At 42.4% G+C, this 18,684-nt stretch overlaps 1 protein-coding gene across 13 annotated transcripts in view; it reads left to right on the top strand.

The window, feature by feature from the left end:
- The window catches only part of MECP2 (methyl-CpG binding protein 2), a 71,418-nt gene that overhangs the window by 23,079 nt on the left and 29,655 nt on the right, over nucleotides 1-18,684 (top strand). For 3 of the 13 annotated variants that reach the window (XM_023633389.2, XM_070257643.1, XM_070257641.1), the window contains one exon: nucleotides 17,743-18,055. The exons of 6 other annotated variants lie outside the window; for them this stretch is intronic. The gene's annotated coding sequence lies outside the window, so the exon portion shown is untranslated. Of the gene's footprint in view, nucleotides 1-15,468; nucleotides 16,553-16,995; nucleotides 17,093-17,742; nucleotides 18,056-18,684 lie in introns of those variants that run through there. 4 more of the 13 variants (XM_070257640.1, XM_070257646.1, XM_023633390.2 and 1 more) reach the window with 3 other exon arrangements.

Below are 18,684 nucleotides of genomic sequence, written 5' to 3'. Positions count from 1 at the left end.
AAATTAGTGGTTTTGAGATTCCACCTTAAGAAGCTAGAAAAAGAAGAGCAAAGGAAACCCAAAGTAAGTAGAAGGAAGGAAGGAAGTGATAAAGGTAAGAGCAGAAATCTATGAGATAGAAAACAAAGAATAGAGAAAATTAACAAAGCCAAAAGTTGGTTCTTTGAATATAAAGTCATGCATTGCTTAACGATCGGGATACATTCTGAGAAATGCATCATTAGGTGATTGCATCCTTGTGTGACTATCATAGAGTATACTTACAAAAACCTAGATGGTATAGCCTACTGCACACCTAGGCTATATGGTATAGCCTATTGCTCCTAGGCTGCAAACCTGTACAGCATGTTACTGTACTGAATACTGTAGGCAGTTGTAACACAATGATATTTTTGTATCTAAATATAGAAAAGGTACAGTAAAAATACAGTCTAAAAGATAAAAAATGGTACACCTGTATAGGGCACTTACCACGATGGAGCTTGCAGAGCTGGAAGTTGCTCTGGGTGAGTCAGTGAGTGAGTGGTGAGTGAACGGGGAGGCCTTGGACGTTACTGTAACTACTGTAGACTTTATAACACTGTACACTCAGGCTGCACTAAATTTATAAAAAAAATATTTTTTAACTTTTTGACTCTTTTGTAATAACACTTAGCTTAAAAACAGACATATTGGGGCCGGCCCCATGGCCGAGTGGTTAAGTTCGCGCGCTCCACTTTGGCACCCTGGGGTTTCACCGGTTCGGATCCTGGGCGTGGACATGGCACTGCTCATCAAGCCATGCTGAGGTGGCGTCCCACATGCCACAACTAGAAGAACGCACAACTGAAAATACAAACTATGTACCAGGGGGCTTTGGGGAGAAAAAGGAAAAATAAAATCTTAAAGAAAAAAAGACATATTGTACAGCTATACAAAAATATTTTCTTTCTTTATGTCCTTATTCTATAAGCTTTTTTCTATTTTAAAATTTTTTTACTTTTTAAATTTTTTTGTTAAAAACTAACACACAAACACACTTGTTAGCCTAGGCCTACACAGGGTCAGGATCATCAATATCACTGTCTTCCACCTCCACATCTTGTTCTACTGGAAGGTCTTCAGGAGCAGTGACACACACACAGCTGTCATCTCCTGTGATAACAGTGCCTTCCTCCGGAACACCTCCTGAAGGACCTGCCTGAGGCTCTTCTTGATGAAGTGTCACTCTTTTCAGAAATCTGGCCATGGTGGTTTGTTTGGTTTGTGTCTTTTTTTCCATCGTAGATTTGCTTGTAAGCAGATAATGCACCAGGAACATTCCTCTCTATTAATGAAAACCTTTCGGTCTTGAGGTCCATGTTTTCAAACTTTTTTTTTTATTAAGGTTATGAAAGTTAACATCCTTGTGAAATTACAGTTGTACATCATTATTAGTCATGTTGTAGGTACACCACTTCACTCCTAGTGCCCTCCCCCCACCCCCCTTTCCCCTGGCAACCACCGATCAGTTCTCTTTGTCCATATGTTAACTACCACCTATGAGTGGAGTCATACAGAGTTCGTCTTTCTGTCTGGGTTATTTCACTCAACGTAATACCCTCAAGGTCTATCCATGTTGTTGTGAATGGAACGACTTTGTCCTTTTTTATGGCTGAGTAGTATTCCATTGTATATATATACCACATCTTCTTTATCCAATCAGCAGTTGCTGGGCACTTAGGTTGGTTCCATGACTTGGCTATTGTGAATAATGCTGCGATGAACATAGGGGTGCATGGAACTTTTGGAACTGCTGATTTCAGGTTCTTAGGATAGATACCCAGTAGTGGGATGGCTGGTTCATAAGGTATTTCTATTCTTAACTTTTTGAGGAATCTCCATACTGTTTTCCATAGTGGCTGCACCAGTTTGCATTCCCACCAACAGTGTATGAGGGTTCCCTTTTCTCCACAGCCTCTCCAACATTTGTCATGCTTGGTTTTGGATATTTTTGCCATTCTAACAGGTATAAGGTGATATCTTAGTGTAGTTTTGATTTGCATTTCCCTGATGATTAGTGATGATGAGCATCTTTTCATGTGTCTATTGGCCATCCGTATATCTTCTTTGGAGAAATGTCTGTTCATGTCCCCTGCCCATTTTGTAATTGGGTTGTTTGATTTTTTATTGTTGAGTTGTGTGAGTTCTTTGTATATTATGGAGATTAACCCTTTGTCGGATAAATAACTTGTGAGTATTTTTTCCCAATTGGTGGGCTGTTTTTTTGTTTCAATCCTGTTTTCCCTTGCCTTGAAGAAGCTCTTTAGTCTGATGAAGTCCCATTTGTTTATTCTTTCTATTGTTTCCCTCATGTGAGGGGTTATGGTGTCCGAAAAGATTCTTTTGAAGCTGATGTCAAAGAGTGTACTGCCAATATTTTCTTCTAGAAGACTTATTGTTTCAGGCCTAATCTTTAGGTCTTTGACCCATTTTGAGTTTATTTTAGTAAATGGTGAAAAAGAATGGTTAATTTTCATTCTTTCACATGTGGCTGTCCAGTTTTCCCAGCACCATTTGTTGAAGAGACTTTCTTTCCTCCATTGTAGGCCCTCAGCTCCTTTGTCAAAGATTAGCTGTCCAAAGATGTGTGGTTTTATTTCTGGGCTTTCAATTCTGTTCCATTGATCTGTGCATCTGTTTTTGTACCAGTACCATGCTGTTTTGATTACTGTAGCTTTGTAGTATGTTTTGAAGTCAGGGATTGTGATGCCTCCAGCTTTGTTCTTCTTTCTCAGGATTGCTTTAGCAATTCGGGGTCTTTTGTTGCCCCATATGAATTTTAGGATTCTTTGTTCAATTTCTGTAAAGAATGACATTGGAATTCTGATTGGGATTGCATTGAATCTGTAGATTGCTTTAGGTAGTATGGACATTTTAACTATGTTTATTCTTACAATCCATGTGCATGGAATGTCTTTCCATCTCTTTATGTCATCGTCGATTTCTTTCAAGAAGGGCTTGTAGTTTTCTTTGTATAGATCTTTCACTTCCTTGGTTAAATTTATCCCAAGGTATTCTATTCTTTTTGTTGCGATCGTGAATGGGATTGACTTCTTGAGATCTTTTTCTGTTAGTTCATTGTTAGCATATAGAAATGCTACTGATTTATGTATGTTGATTTTATACCCTGCAACTTTGCTGTAGTTGTTGATTGTTTCTAATAGTTTTTCTATGGATTCTTTGGGGTTTTCTATATATAAGATCATGTTGTCTGCAAACAGTGAGAGTTTTACTTCTTCGTTGCCTATTTGGGTTCCTTTTATTTCTTTTTCCTGCCGAATTGCTCTGGCCAAAACCTCCAGTACTATGTTGAATTCAGAGTGGTGAAAGTGGGCACCCTTGTCTTGTTCCTGTTCTGAGAGGGATGGGTTTCAGTTTTTGTCCATTGACTATGATGTTGGCTGTGGGTTTGTCATATATGGCCTTTATTATGTTGAGGTACTTTCCTTCTATACCTATTTTATTGAGGGTTTTTATCATAAATGGATGTTGGATCTTGTTGAATGCTTTCTCTGCATCTATTGAGATGATCATGTGGTTTTTGTTTCTCATTTTGTTAATGTAGTGAATCACGTTGATTGACTTGTGGATGTTGAACCATCCCTGTGTCCCTGGTGTAAATCCCACTTGATCATGGTGTATAATCTTTTTGATATATTGCTGTACATGTTTTCAAACTTTTTAAGGAGCTTGTTGAGATCTGCAAAAGCTTCTGCTAAACTCTTCACTGTGAATTTTCTTGGGAAAGTTCTTTTTCTTCTCCTGCAGTTTCCTTTTCTCTTGCCTCTTCTTCAGCTATGTATTCCTGTCCCAGTTCCAGCAACTCCTCATTAGTCAGTTCCTCAGGAACCACCTCTAGGAGCTCCTCAGGGTCATCCTCATCTGTGCAGGTTAAAGTTGTTTGGCATCACAACCACAGCCTTGTTGGTTTTTGCAACCTCCACATCCTTGGCAGATGCTTTGAAGTCATGCATGAACCTCTTGAGTGTCTTTTTCCAGATGCCATTCATGCACTCCTTGGTGACATCATCCCAAGTCCAAGCAACGTTCTTGATACAGTCATAGATGTTGTAATCCTTCCAGAATTGCATCAGTGTCTTCTCAGTTGCAACAGTAGCCTGGGACCACTGTCGTATATGTAATCCGTCGTTGACTGAAACCTCGTTATTCAGTGTATGACTGTCACCAAAGTTGATAATCCCCTGGCCAGACTAATCAAGATCAAAAGAGAAACACAGGGGCCGGCCTGGTGGCACAGCGGTTAAGTTCACACCTTCCGCTTCTCAGCAGCCTGGGGTTCGCTGGTTCGGATCCCGGGTGTGGACATGGCACTGCTTGGCACGCCATGCTGTGGTGGGCGTCCCATGTATAAAGTAGAGGAAGATGGGCACGGATGTTAGCTCAGGGCCAGGCTTCCTCAGCAAAAAGAGGAGGACTGGCAGTAGTTAGCTCAGGGCTAATCTTCAAAAAAAAAGAGAAACACGTAAGTTGCCAGTATCAGGCATAAAAGAGGCTATTACTAAAGCCTCTTCAGGCGTTAAAAGAATTATAAAGGAATGTTATGAACACCTGACGTTGACAACGTGGATGAAATGGACAAATTCCTTGAAAAACAGGACATATCAAAACTGACAAAATATGAAGTAGAAAATATTAATAGCCCTTCGTCTAGTAAAAAGATTTAGTTCATTATTGAAAAATTTTCCCACAGAGAAAACTCTAGGCCCAAATAGTTTCACTGGTGAATTTTAACCAATATTTAAGAAATAACGCTAATCTTACATAAACATAAGCCTTTAGAAAATAGAAGAGGAGGAAGAAGAAACACTTCATAGCTTGTTTTATGAGTCCAGCATAACCCTGATACCAAATCTTACAAAGATATTACATGAAAAGAAAATTACAGACCAATATCCTTCTGAACATAAATGTAAAAATCTTAATAAAACATTAGAAAATAAAATCCAACAATATGTAAAAAAGATAATACATCACAACCAAGTGAGGGTTTTCCCAGGAATGCAAATGTGGTTTAACATTCAAAAACCAGTGTGTAATTCACCATATTAAGAGAATAAAGGAGAAAAAGCATCTAATTATCTTAATAAATATAGAAAAAGCATTTGACAAAATTTAATGCCCATTCATAATAGAAACTCAGCAGATGAGAAATAGAAGGGAACTTCTTCATCTGATAAAGTGCACTTATGAAAGAGCTACAGATAAATTGTATTTGATAGTAAAATATTGAACATGTTACCCTTAAAATCAGGGAAAAGGCAAAGATGTCCACTCTTAATGCTTCTGTTCAGCATTGTACTAGAAGTTCTATCCAGTATGATCAGGCAAGAAAAAAGATAAAAGGCATTAATATTAAAGAAAGTAAAAAAATTTTTTTGGAGGTAATGTAGAAAATTTGAAAGAATCTATAAAAAAGAAAGAAAACAGACCTATACTAAAAGTGAATTCAGCAAAGTCTCAGGATACAAAGTCAGCTATACAAAAATTAATTGGAAAATGAAGTTTACAGTGCAGTACCAGTAGAAGTAATTTAATGAAAAATATACAAGATCTATACACTGAAACTGAAAACATTGCTGAAAGAAATTAAAAACCTAAATAAATAGAAAGACATACCACGTTCATGGATTGAAAGGCTGAATAATCTTTACAGTGTCAGTTCCCCATGTATTATCTGTAGGTTAAACATAATCCCAGTCATAACTGCAGGCTTTTTTGTGGAAATTGACAAGCTGATTCTAAAACATATATGGAAATGGGAATTATCTAGAATATCCAAAACAATCTTGAAAAAGAACAAAATTGGAACCCTTACACTACCTGCCTTTGACTGAGTGTAAATCTACATTAATGAAGACTACCTGATACTTGTCTAAGGATAAACACTTAGTTCAGTGGATGTGATAGAGAGCCCAGAAATTGACCAAACTTCTATGATAGTTAGATTTTTAACAGGTGCCAGAGAAATTCAGTGGGAGAAAGGAAAGCCTTTTCCGTAAATGGTTCTGGATGATAGCAAATGATGGCCATACCAAACAAAAATGAACCTTAACCCTACCCATATCAGTTTCCCAGGGCTGTCATAACAAAGTACCACAAACTGGGTGGCTTATAGCTTAAGGTGTTGACAGGGCCACGCTCCCTCTGAAACCTGTAGAGCGATCCTTCCTTGCCTCTTCCTTGCTTCTGGTGGTTTGCTGGCAATCTTTGGTGTTCATTGACTTGCAGCTTCATAACGCCATTATCTGCCTTTCTCGTCATGTGGCGTTCTCCATGTGTGTCTGTATCTTTACGTGGCTGTCATCTTATAAGGACACCAGTCATATTGGATTAGGAGCCCATTCTACTCCAAGATGACTTCATCTTAACTAATTAGATCTGCAACAACCCTATTTCCAAATAAGGGCAAGTTCTTAGGTACTGGGGGTTAGGACTTCAACACATATTTTTTAAGGAGGACACAATTTAACCCGTAACACTACCTGACACCATACATAAAAATTAACTCAAGATGGATTATAGACCTATATGTTTTAAAAGCTAAAAATATAAAGCTTCTAGAAGAAAACGTAGGAGAATAGCTTCACAATCTGAAGATAAAGGTTTCTGAGGATACAGAAAGCAATCACTATTAAAGGAAAAAAATGGGTAAATTGGACTTCATTAAAATTTAAAGCATTTGCTCTTTATAAGATACCATTAAGAAAATAAAAGACAAATCACTGAGAAAATAGTTGAGACAAATCATAGAGAAAATAGAAAGTCATATATCTGACAAAGGACTTGTATCTAGAATGTATAAAGAACTCCTACAACTCAATAATAAAAAGACAACCTATTTTTAAAATGCGAAAAGATTTTAATAGATACTTCACAAAGGAAGGCATCTGAACCATGACCAATATACATGAGAAAGTGCTCAACATTAGTTATCAGAGAAATGCAAATTAAAACCACAACAGTATACCACTACACACCCGCCAGAATGGCTCAAACTGAAAATTGACAACACCAAATGTCGCTGAGGACCAAATGTGGTGTGGGGCTGACTGGAAAGTGGCATCAGGGAGCTTTCTGTGGCTCTGGTGGCGTCTTCTATCTTGATAGGGGTTTGGCTTATACAGGTGCATGCACCTGACACAACTTATCAAATCAAATAATACACTTAAGATTTGTCATTTCACTGGAAGTAAATTTTATCTAAAAAAAAGAAAATAAATTTTCAACTCCAGTTAATAATATGCATGCCGAAGTGTTTGGGGATGAAGTGTACTGATGTGTGAACTTTAAAATGCATCAAAAATACAGTGGATGGATGGATGGATGAATGATGTCAACAGTGGAATCTAGGTGATAAACATGTGGGTGTTCTTTGTACAGTTCAATTTTTCTGTATGTTTGAATTTTTTCGTTATAATAGGAAAAAGTCACTTGAAATAATTCTTTTCTGTGTGGTTGTTATTGATTTGATATACAGTTAGGTTTATTTTTTGTTTTGTGGTTTTTTTCTGTCTTTATTTTTGAAATATGTGAAGTATTTAATGGTTCAAAAGTCAAGCCTAATTTAATATGGAGAATTGCTTCTTCACCAAACTTTGTTTACTTATGATTGTGGAATAATAAAAAGTTAGGATTGTAATAGTGATTCTTTATATTAATGGCCTATATGCACACTTTATGTACACATAAACAACATGTATGGTTTTTGTAATTCTCTTTTGTTTTATTCTGATTGTATTTATTGAAATGCAATTTGATGTCTGTTGAATCTAGTATAGCAGGCTTACTTTTTTTTTTTTAAGCCAAGCCTATCTAGAAAGGTATACTCAGAAGTCACATTTCTGTTTCTACCCCTTTGATCCAGTCTCTCCCACCATTATAGATGACCTTTCTTATTAGTTTCTTGCTCATCCTTCTTGTGTCTCCTCTTGGAAAGATGAGCCAGTAAATGTGTGTGTTCTCATTTCTCCTCCTTTCTTACATGAAAAGTGAATGTGCTGGATATACTGTTTTGCATCTTGGTTTTTTTTTAATGAAGTGTTACTTTATTATTTTTATTATTATTATTATTATTGTTCTCCCCAAAGCCCCCCAGTATATAGTTGTATATTCTAGTTGTAGGTCCTTCTAGTTCGGCCATGTGGGATGCCACCTCAGCATGGCTTGATGAGCAGTGCTAGGTCCATGCCCAGGATCCAAACCCGTGAAACCCTGGGATGCAGAAGCAGAGTGTGTGAACTCAACCTCTCGGCCATGGGGCCGGCCCCCGCATCTTGTTTTTAGTTTGTTTTCACTTCATCTGTTGTGGTGATCACTCCCTATCAGGGTAGATACCCTCCTTTTTTATGGTGGTGTGGGGCTCTCCCTTCCTCATTCTTTTTGTTCCTGTTGCACAGATTCCGTTGTATAGATGAATCATGCTTTAGTTGAGCAGCTCCCTGTGGATGGACATTTGGGTCCTTTTCAGCCCTTTCCTATTGTACACAGTGCCACACTGCTGTTTTGTGTTTGTAGCTGACCCATTGTTAATCTCTGAACTCTTTCATCATCTGTTTCTTTCTTATTTGCGGATGTTTCTGTTCTGGTTTTATGGTTGCATTATCTTCTAGAATTTCTCCAAGAATATTATCTGTTTCCTCTAGGGACAGAATTGGTGTGTCTTCCACGTTGCTGGGTCTCTTCCCCTGGCCCTGGAGAGCCGTTTTGGTTGGAGACAAGAGGCCTGGGTAGCTAGTGTGCCGCCCTTGCTCTGGTGGAGTTGCCTATTTCCTATAGGTTCTCTCCCCCAAGGGGAGTTTGGAGTAGGAGTTCTGTGGGGAGCAGGGCAGGGCTAGTTGACTAGACTTGGCTTTGGAGGGAAGCAGATGGGGTTCAGCCCTAACATACTGTACCCTCAGAAGCCAGAAAGAGGTGGGTTTCACCTGGGCTGCTGCCAGCCACACAAGGAGCCATGGGGAGAAGAAGGGAAGGTTCCAGCCATTGATTTAGAAAAGACCCTGGTTTCTTGCCAGTGGAAGGAAGTGGCAGCTTGCCACTCAAAGTGTGCTTCACTGACCGGCCCCAGTACCATCAGCCTCACCTGGGAGCTTGCTGGAAGTGCCCCACCCCAAACCTTCCGGATCAGAATCTGACAGTCAACAAGCCCCCTCGGTGACTCATGTATATGAAAGTTGGAGGGGCACTGCTTGCCCCTGGCCTGGTCTGCTCTGAGCAGAGAGCCTCTTTGGAGTTCTAAGAGGCACACAGGCTTCCAGCTCCTTTGTAGCTCCCTTGTACAGTAGTACATTCTGCTCTGTTCTATTAGTCAACACATTCCTCCCACTTCCAGCATCTAGAAATTTGTGAAAGATGCCTCATCTGTTCAGAAGTCCCCTCCTACTATCTGTTGGAGGTTTCTTCCTCTTTGTACATCTGTACTTTGTTTCTTTGAGATTTGAAGGGCCAGGTAGCAAATGCATGCTTACAGTTTGTCATCCTTTAATGAAAAATTTGAAGCAGGAAGCTCGCTGTAATGTGGTGAACTTCATCAGAGGTGATGGGGACAAAAGCCAGATTGGAGTGGGTGAGTGGGAGGTGAGGGAGTGGAAACAGTGTAGACAGCTCTTTTTGAGAAGTTTTGCTGTGCTGAGGACCAGAGAAATGGGGGTGGGGTTGAAGGTGATATGGGGTTGCAGAGGGTCTTTTTCAGGTGGGTGGCTATGAGAGCACCTTTGCGTGAGGAAGAGGAGATGGGACCCTAGAGAAGTAGAGTTCTTGTATGGAGAGTGGCCCCCAGAGGGTGGGCTTTGGGCAGGTACTTCCTCTTTGGTAAAGGCGAGGAGGCTAGAAGGTCCATGGATCATTCATTTAAGCTCAGGAGTCTAGTGAGAATTAGAGCTCAAGTACAAGCTTGTGAGTTTACAAGACAGCTGCAACAAGCACTCCAAACTGACAGCACCGTATTCTTGCACAGTGCTGGAGGACAGAGGTCCCAAATTAAGGTGTTGCAGGGCCCCACTCCCTCCGGAGGCTCTGGTGGAGGATCCTCCCTTGCCTCTTCCAGTGGCTGATGGCTGCCTGGCAATCCTAGACATTCCTTGACTTGTGGTTGCATCACTCCAGTCTCTGCTTCCATCTTTACATGGCCTTCTCTTGTGTGTACGTCTGCTCGCTGTAAATCCAAGATGATCTCATCTCTAGATCTTTCACTTAATTACATCTGCAAAAAAACGCTTTTTACAAATAATGTCACATTCATGGAGTCTGGGGGTTAAAATGTGTGCATATCTTTTGGGGGCCACCATTGAACTCACTATAGAAACCTGTCCATCTCCAGGATAGAAGGGGCCAGGAGTCCCCCCAGAACAGTTGTTTTCAGTGGAATCCAGGCTATACGCAGAGGGGCAGTGGCAATTCAGTCCTATTCTGTGTAGCATGACTACAGCAGTTCAGCTAAAGGAGTTCACGGTAGACTTAATGAGATATTCGTCTTATCCTAAGTAGTCTTCACATAGCACCCAAAGAACTCCTGGCTGTCCAGTTGCCACAGTTCAGCAGCTCTAACAGGACAAGCCTCCCTATTCACTGGAGAGTTTGTGTAGTTAAGATCAACTGTTCCCTGAAGTCCAGTCTCATACTTCTGTACATTGTTCTGTGACTAGACAAAAATGAAACATTAAAATGTGAAAGTATTGAGGCTGGCCCAGTGGCGTAGTGGTTAAGTTCAGTGCACTCTGCTTTGGTGGTCCCAGTTTGTGGGTTCAGATCCTCGGTGTGGAACTACACCACTTGTCAGCCATGCTGTGGTGGCGACCCATATAAAGTGGAGGAAGATTGGCACAGATGTTAGCTCAGCACTAATCTTCCTCAAGCGAAAAAAAAAAAAAGAGGAAGATTGACAACAGATGTTAGCTCAAGGCTAATCTTCCACACACACACAAAAAGTGAAAGTACTTACGGTTCTCTTCAAGACAACTTCTTTTTTTGTCTTTTGATATTTCTGATGCTTTTTTTTTTTTTTTACTTTTTATTTTTTAAAGTTAATATTTATTGAGTTTATGATAGTTTACAATCTTGTGAAATTTCAGTTGTACATTATTGTTTGTCAGTCGTGTTGTAGGTGCACCCCTTCACTCTGTGCCCACCCCAGCTTTCCCCCGGTAGCCATTAATCTGTTCTCTTTGTCTGCATTTTTTAATTCATCATATGAGTGGAGTCATACAGAGATTGTCCTTCTCTATCTGGCTTATTTCACTTAACATAATTCTCTCAAGGTCCATCTATGTTGTTGTGAATGGGACGATTTTATTCTTTTTTACGGCTGGGTAGTATTCCATTGTATATATATATACCATATCTTCTTTATCGAGTCATCAGTTGATGGGCACTTAGGTTGCTTCCACGTCTTGGCTATTGTGAATAATGCTGCAATGGACATATAGGGGTGCATGGGACTTTTGGAATTGCTGATTTCAAGTTCTTTGGATAGATACATGGTAGTGGGATGGCTGGGTCATATGGTATTTCTATTTTTAATTTTTTGAGAAATCTCCATACTGTTTTCCATAGTGGCTGCACCAGTTTGCATTCCCACCAGCAGTGTATAAGGGTTCCTTTTTCTCCACAACCTCTCCACATTTGTCACTTTTTGTTTTGGTTATTTTTGCCATTCTAATGGGTGTAAGGTGATATCTTAGTGTGGTTTTGATTTGCATTTCCCTCATGGTCAGTGATGACGAACATCTTTTCATGTGCCTATTGGCCATCTGTATATCTTCTTTGGAGAAATGTCTGTTCATGTCTCCTCATGTTTTGATTGGGTTGTTTGATTTTTTGTGTTGAGTTGTGTGAGTTCTTTATATATTATGGAGATTAACCCTTTGTCGGATATATAACTTGCAAATATTTTTTCCCAATTAGTGGGTTGTTTTTTTGTTTCAATCCTGTTTTCCCTTGCCTTAAAGAAGTTCTTTAATCTGATGAAGTCCCATTTGTTTATTCTTTCTATTGTTTCCCTTGTCTGAGAAGACATGGTGTCTGAAAAGATCCTTTTAATACTGATGTCAGAGTGTACTGCCTACATTTTCTTCTAGAAGCCTCATGGTTTCAGGTTCAAGACAACTTTTGAAAGATACACATGCTCTGAAGGGTAGCCACATCTTTTTATTCTTTCTCAAAGTCAGTTTTTACAGTGGCTGGTGCTGGTGCCCGAAAATTTAGCCCTAATCATTTTCATCATCTGCAAAAGCAAAGATCCTCCTATATGTCCAGCTCACTGCCTCTATACCCAACTCCAGCAATCCTTTGCCCTTGTGGGCACTCCGACGCTCTTGGTGGTTCCGTCTTTTCTCTGGCCCTTGCTTCCCTCATATCCTCACTCATCTCCTTCCCAGCATAAATGGCACAGACAATCGTGGTTACTCCCTGGCATACCACCTCCTCAGCCTTGTCACTTTCTTACTTCGTCATACTCAGTTGATGAACCCCCAACCTTGGTGAAATTCAGTCATCTGCCTGCCCCCCACCTGCTCTGCCATGCAGCTGAATGTAGTCCCCTGAGTGCTCCAGTTTCAAGTTCACGTCCACTCACTTTAGGAGTATTTCACACTGCCCAGCTAGTATACTGCAATTCCCCAGTCTCTTCTTGCCTCTCCTACCTCCTCATCAGCTGTCACACCATCTCGCTGATACCTCATTTCCTAGTTCTTGGACAGCTGGGAAGCAATCCGAAGAGAATATCCGCAGGCCCACATCTCCTTGCCAGCATCTAACCCTGCTCTGCACTCCCCCCTCCTCTCCTGGGCCCTCGCTTCTGCTCCTGTTCTGGGCCGTCTCTCCAGCCCTCTCCTGCCTCTGCGAGTCCTCCTCTGATGTTTGCTGCTACTTCTCCCACCTTGGCAAAAGCTGCTCTTGGCCCCACCACCCTTCCAGCTTCTCTCCTTCCCTTTACCAGCAAGATTCCACTCTGACTCTCCATATGCTCTCTTGAGCCCTCTCCATTCGTTCCTTTGCTGACACAAATGATGACCTTTGTGTTGTTAAATCCGGGGGCAGTTATCACTTCTCCTCTTACCTGGCCTGTCAGCGTCAGTGACCCCACTATCACGTGAGTCAGTCCCTTCCCTCCCTTGAGGCTTTGTGCCAGGGTGCACCTTCTTAGTGAGGCCTACCCTGACTGCTCTGTTTTTTCCAAACTACAGCTTTAATCCCTTTCTAGCACAATAGGTGACTGACCGTGCTTGTCCTAACTGTCTGTCATCCCTGCTGGAGCAGAACTCCACATGGCAGGGTTGTCTGCTGTATTCACGGAGGTAGCTCAGGCACCTAGAATGGTACCTGGCATCCACGAGTCCTCGAAAGGTCCCTGGTGAGTGTGTGCTGGGTCTCCCTCTGTGCCCCATGTGGTGTTGGAGGGCCTCGGGCTCAGACTTCTCTTCCCCACCCTCACTCCCAGTGTGATCTTACTCAGCCTCATGCCTCTCTATGCCATCTGCAAGCCACTGGCTACCAAATTTATGTCTGCGGATGACCGGGTCCCCTGAACTCCAGACCTGTGCTCTCAGTGCCAACTTGACATCTCTGCTTGGTTTCTAACAGGCTTCTCCAACTGTACCTGTTCAAAACTGAGCTCCTGACCCGCCACACCCTCTCTTTCCCTGCTCTTCCTCTTCCCAGTAAACAGCAACTCCATCTTCCTGCTCCTCAGGCCACAAACCTGATGCTAGTTACCCACGATACTTTCTCTTACACTATGTCCTGTTTGTCCACAAACCCTGCTCATGCTCTCTGGCAAGTTCTTCCCATCTCCACTGATCCCATCCTGGTCCTAGTTCCCAGCCTCACCGCCTGCTGCCTGCCTTTGCCCTTGCTCCCTGTGTCTCTGTTTAGGCCTGTAATCTGTGGGCCAGAGCATAGCACTCTTCTGTTCAGGACCCTCCAGTGGGCTCCCCTCTCACTCAGAGTCAACCCAGAGTCCTCACAGTGGCCTACGAGGCTTCTCCTGCTACTGTCCCGTCACTCAGTCACTGTGACCTCCCTGGCCTCTGTGTTCCTCCCTGGATCCTCCAGGTACACCCCTGCCTCGGGGCCTTGGCCCCTACCCTCCCATCTGCTCTAGCAGCACCTTCCCAATGTGGCCCTCCCTGAAAATTGACACCTGCCTCCACCCCACCACTTCCCCCTGCCTTCCTAGCACTTATCATCTGCTATACCCCGTTTTATTCATTGATTTTATTTGAGTTCTCTTTATCTCCATCCCTCCCTCTGCCCCCTTTACCTCTCCCATCCACTAGAAATCTAAGCCCCATGAGGGCTGAGATTTTTTTCACCTCTTCCCTGCTGTATCTCCAGTGCTGGAGTCATGCATACTTATGGAATGGATGGATGGATGAAGTCTGCAGTGGGACCTTTCCCTAAGATTTTGTCTTATGCTCAGAGAGGCAGAACAGAATGCAGCCTCCTCTGCTGTTGACTCATTAGCTTCTGTGTGGCCAAGAGGAGCAGTATTGTTTATGGGTTAATCAAATCTGCAGTCTAGAGTCAGAAGGTACATATAAAGGGCAGATATGTGGAGTTAGAGTTACTTTTTGGGGATTTACGGTTATCCAAAAGTATGGAATAAGTTGATGAAAATCTACATAGCACCCACACAGTTCCCCCACTTTTTGAACATACATCCTTTATGAGTGTGTAATTTAGCAGCACGATTTCCCAGTGCAGCTGTGCAAAGTAGGAGAAATGGATTTTAAAGGCTGTCAGGTCCCTTCGTAATCTGTGGCTTCATATTTGTGTAACAACATTTGTGTTTTGCCAACAGATGTGCTACTTAAAGTACCCATGAGAATAGCCTTTGTGGTTTTTCTCCAGACTGGACGGAACCTCAGGAACTGATTCCTGAGAGGAGGCTGACACTGTCCACCCCAGCTCCTGGGTCTGAGGGGCCTCACTACTCTCCACTTAGGCCGTTAGTGACCCCTACAGATATATGGTGCAGCCCCTGAAGCCAGAAAAAGACAGTGGTTTTCTGGCATGTTACTTTTTCTCTGGTGGGTTATGAGCTTCTAGAGCAGAGACCCTGTTGCAGCTCCTCAGGGCCTTCCCCTGCATAGTACAGCACCTGGGTCTCCCGGGAGCAATAAGGGACAGGGTTTCTGGCTCACCACGTGGCCTCTGGGCCCACGTGTGTCTACCCACTGCCCAGACCCCAGGCTCACTCAGCAGGTAGGAACCACTCTTTTCCCTTCTCAGGGGCTGTAGTTTGGGAAAGCAGCATTCTCTGGCTAATTGAACTTCCTGAGTTTCAGCAATTTGAATAAAGTTTTGTTTTTGTTCCGATCACGTTATGATACTCACTAATTTGAAGGAAAAGAAAGGAAGCTGGTGTTGTAGGAAGTGGTGTGTTGTATCATTAATTGTTTTATTTTTAAAGTTTTTTATATTTTTGCAATGAGGCAAGTTTTCTTTGAATAAATAATGCTGGGAGCTTACCACATAGAAGGCATATGTGTTGTCTTTAGTACATTCTGAATTATCTGGGTTTACCTTTGTCTCTTGAATTCACTTATAAACAATTCAAAGGTTGCATTTTTAGCCAACAGAAATAGGAAGAATCTCAGAATTTATTGTGTCATTTTTCAATAGCTTAAGTTATAGTGATTGTGATAACTTCGTGAGAAAGCCATGTAGTGAATAAACTTCACATACAGTTTATCCTGAACATTTTGTTGTGTGGTTTACTTATTTATTTTTTTGGCCCCCAAGCACCTTAATACCTTTTCTGTGTTAAAAGAATTTCCCATTATGTGGATCTTGGCTAGGAGGCGGGTGAGCCCTAGCTTCTACTTAAGAAGGCCTAAAGAGACAGGCTTGGAGGGTTGTGCTGTCCTCTTCTCTTGTGCGCCCTGAAGTCTGGAGGCAGACTGTCCATGGCCGGGGCAGGCTGTCCATGGCCAGTGCAGTGGCTTATGTAAGTATCCGGGATCCAGGGTCCCTCAATCTTTTTCCTCCATCACCCTGAGCAGGTGACTTCTATCCTTAAGGTTGCCTGTGGTCACAAGAAGGCAGTTGCAGCTCTAGTTATTGCACCCTCTTCTCCAGTTAGGAAGGAGGGTGTCGGGGAAGGGCAGACAGGCACTTGCTGCCTCACCCTCCAGTTCCATTCAATAATTTCCATCCCCACATGCATCATTTTTTACTGAGGAACAAACAGTGGCTACAACAGCAATCATTTATTTCTTATTCACGGGTCTGGATCAACTGCAAGATGAGATTCAGATCTGTTCTCAAGCCTGTCATTCCAGGACCGAGGGAAGAAAAGCAGCTGCTTAAGGACAGTCTCTTCTTAGGTGCATGTCAGGAGCCCAAGAGGAGTGAGCAGAGACACAGAAGCCTCTTGAAGTCTCTTCCTCCTCAGTCCCGTCAGTGGATGCCAGATGCGTGAGCAAGCACAGAGCCAGTGGGCAAGGAGGTGTGCTCTGCTCACAGTCCACAAGGCAAGAGTAGGCACGAAGAATGGAATGAACAGCGCACTCTGGTAGCGTCTCTTTGGCCAGAATGTCATCCCAGCTCTGCTGGAAAACTGGGAAATATCTTTCCTTAGCCAAGCACAGGGTCCTGTTAGGAAGGCAGATGGAGAACCTGAGTGTTGGGGGGCAGCTGGCAGCACCTGCCACTGAGGACAAATATCGCCTCCCCTTGCTCCCTGGAAGCTAGGGGATGGCAGTGTGTCCTAGGCTTGGCAAAAGCCATTCAGCCCTCAGGAACTTTGATTATTGAGGGACAGTGAGACATAGGTCATGGTGAGTGGCACATGTGTCAGGAATCCGGCAGTAATGGCTAATGTCCAATGAGGAGGTGGCAGTGGTACCTAAGGGTGGGTGTCCCAACCAGACAGTTCTTTAGTACAATCCTGGCTATGTTTTCAGTTGTGCAGCTGCTTTTCTGGGCTTAGTTCTCTATTCTTCTCTCCATTTCCAGATCTGCCAAAGAACTCCTTTGTGATTGAAGTTAGCTAGAGTTGGTTTCTCTTACTTACAACCCAGGACCTTGATGCAATTCATGGGGTCTGGGCAAGGTAAAAACATGCTTTCACAATTTTATCTTGAATATAGTGGATGAGCATAGGTTTTTTGAGCCATGTCGCCTTAGGATTAAATCCCAGCTCATTCACCTACTAGCTGTCAAGTCACTTTTCCCTCCTTGAGCCTCAGTGTTGCCTTCGGGGTTAAACACTGCTATGGTGGGTTGCTGAGCATTCAGTGAGATTGTATGTAAAGCAATGATTGTGAAAGTATTGGGAAAATGTCCTGGTTGAGCTTTTTGATTGACTCTGTATCATTTGGGTAATGGGCGATTAACTTAGGAGTACTGATAGCAGCTCAAAGGGCCCTTCTGGAAAGGGGTGAGGAAGGGTGGGAAGTGCTGCTGGTGCCCACTGTGAGTGAGGCTCTCAGCAGACCCTGGCCTCCATCAAAGCACAGTGCTTGACAAACAGGCTGTTCAGTGAACGAATGAATGAATGCATGCATGCTTGGGTGCAGTTTCATGGGATTTGGGTGAGTCTGAAGTGTTTGGATTGGGGAAAATAGTTCAGCTGCAGATCACCATCCAATGAATGACCCTAGGCTTAATGCCTCCAACTGGGTAGTGGGAACAATTAGTTTGGGCATTCAACAGTCACTTATTGTGAGTGCACTTGGGCAGATCTTTAAATTTCCTTTTCAGTCTAGATTTGAAAGCAACAGTTCTTATTGCTAACTTACCACTAGTCACCACTAATGAACAAAGAATATGAACAGGAAATTCATAAAAGAAGAGATACAGGTGGCCAATGAAGATAGGAAAAGAGTTCTGCCTCGGTGATAATGAAAGAGACACGAATGAGAACAAAGAAGATGCCATTTTCACCTACCAAAATTGTAAAGATTAAAAGTACAAAAAGAAAGAAAGACAAGACCTAGTGCCAGCTGATATTGGGATCTGCTCCTGCTGCACAGCTTGCTCCCCACCTCCTGGGCCAGTCTGCACACGCAGCCAGGTGAGGCCTTTCCTTGTCTCCGGGTGTATTTGGATCCACTGTTGAGCAGATGACGCATGCACACAATTCACAACTCAGGAAGTGCAAATTCTAGAATGACGCTTGGTCTCTGAGTGTCCCTGCTGCCACCCAGGCCCCTCTACAGGGAACATCTGCTTCCGGGGTCCTGTATGTGTCCTTTGAGGTGTTTTGTGCACGTACACACACTTCAAAACCTATTTTTATTTTCCCTGCACCTGCTCGGGTCAGTGTGGCTAAGGTATATTTTTGTCCATTTTGTCTACATTACCAAATTTACTAGCATGAAGTTGTGCGCATCTTTTTATAAATCTCTGTAACATCTGTATTTATGTCTCCTTTTTCATTCTAGTATTGTTCACTTGTACGTTCTCCCTTTTTTTTCTTGTGTTGGTGGAATTTTGTTGGTTTTATTCGTGTTTCAAAGAGTGAACTTCTGAGTATTATTGTCCTGTATTACTGCATGTCTGCTTTCTGGTTCATTGAGTTCTGCTTTTATCTTTATTATATCTTCTGCTTTCTTGGGGTACATTCTCTGGTTTTCTTTTTCTCAATTCTTAAATTGTAGACTTAGCTCATTGATTTCCAGCCTTCTTTTCAAATACGGTGTG

This window comes from Equus caballus, chromosome X, assembly GCF_041296265.1.
Source record: "Equus caballus isolate H_3958 breed thoroughbred chromosome X, TB-T2T, whole genome shotgun sequence".
Taxonomy (NCBI): domain Eukaryota; kingdom Metazoa; phylum Chordata; class Mammalia; order Perissodactyla; family Equidae; genus Equus; species Equus caballus.
The sequence above is the reverse complement of the archived record's forward strand: the minus strand, read 5'-3'. Positions and strand labels throughout refer to the sequence as shown.